The following is a 1,711-nucleotide window of genomic DNA, read 5'->3' on the forward strand; positions in this document are numbered from 1 at the left end:
GACACACGCCTCGAAGCCTCGGCTCATCTCATAACATCACTAGCCGCAGCTAATATACGCAACGGTTGAAATAAGAAGTAAGAATCATTTACTTTTCCATTAAGTTCCATCCCAGTGTTCACGGGGATGGATTTAGTGCTACTTGGTCACAATGGAATTTCCCATTGGGAACCTACTAGCACTAAGTTGCTAACTGGTTAGCAATTTAGTGCTACTTGGTCCCAATGGAATTTCCCATTGGGAACCTACTAGCACTAAGTTGCTAACTGGTTAGCAAGATGCTTCCAACAAACCGGCTACAACCAATCTTGCTTGCGAACCTTCCGACACAACAATCCCGCCCACTTTATTTAATCACGTAAAGTCGTGCACCATTTGGGAGAATTCGGAAATGCAATAGTTGGAACAGCCGCTTCCCTACGACTTTAAATAAAAGATAAGATATAAAAAATACTGAGAAAACATTTTACAAAGTTTCATGTATGGATTAAATTTTTTTCTTTAATTTCAATGAACAAAATATGTCTCCAAATTTCCCTGACTAAACATGTTCTTTCTTTGCTTTCTACAGTAATTGAGCAAAATGTAACCAATGTTGATCTTTTCAGTAGAATTTTGTCAAAAAAAGATGAATAAACAAACACAGTCTTTTCTAGTTAAGTAGAAAAATCTCAAAACAAGATTATAAAGGACATTTGGCTACATCTAAAATTGTAAGACTTGGTTAGATGGACACTTTTTGCAGTAAGTGGACCATAAGAAATGTATTATTTAGCATTATGATTTCAAGAGGCCATTTAAGGGGCCACTCTGGTTCCCGGCCGCCCATGCTTAGGGCCCCATTCAGCCTTGGGCTGGCCCTGCAGAGTCTGCGCTGACCTGCTGATGACCTCTCTCATGGGGAAGGACCCATTCCCAGCAGCGTTTCACTGTTTAGTCGGAGGAAGGGGTCTGTTTCCTGGAGCTGCCTAAACATGGGCCTCACCGGGCTACGCCCTCCGACGTTACGGACCCGCTCCTGGCCGGACGGACACCGGCTATAGATCATCTCAGCCACCGAGGCCCCTGGATCCAGAGTCAAAGTGAGAAAGGCTTGTCAAGCACGCCCCTCCTCCTGCACCTCTGCTGCCTGGGAGTTTATGGTCTTTTAAAATCTCTAACATGTTTGAGCAGGGTGGAGGAGCAGAGGATGTTTATTGGTGTTCCTCAGGGAAACTGCTCACTGTGAACTTTCACTTTCACTTCCAGAGAGACATTAACAGGATCTTTTCACTAAAAACCTCTCACTTCATGTGTTTCTATGACATGTTGTGTAAATCGTGATCAGACAGTGGGTGAGAGAATGAGCAGAAAATATAACATCCAAGTAGTTTAAAAGAGTTTCCTCAAGCACGTCTATAAAATCAAACCAGGAAGTTATTTTCACACAAAAAAATGCCTTTTGATGTAGTCATTTTTACAGACTTGTAGTTTTAGTCTTTTTCAGTGATTTAGATTCTGTGCTTTATTTACAAAACTATTTAATTTATTCGTGTGTTATTATATCGATATGATGTTCATCTTTATTGAGGATTTAAAAACAGTTTTTGAAAGATTAAATGATCTCTTCCTGCTTTCAAAAGCATGGATTAGAAAGTGGATTCAGTTTGTTACTCGCTGCTTCTTTTGCAGCAAACTTTGCCAAATAAATGATTTTTGATTAAGAAGCTTG

Source organism: Cyprinodon variegatus, unplaced genomic scaffold (assembly GCF_000732505.1).
Source record: "Cyprinodon variegatus isolate N-32 unplaced genomic scaffold, C_variegatus-1.0 Scaffold45, whole genome shotgun sequence".
NCBI lineage: Eukaryota > Metazoa > Chordata > Actinopteri > Cyprinodontiformes > Cyprinodontidae > Cyprinodon > Cyprinodon variegatus.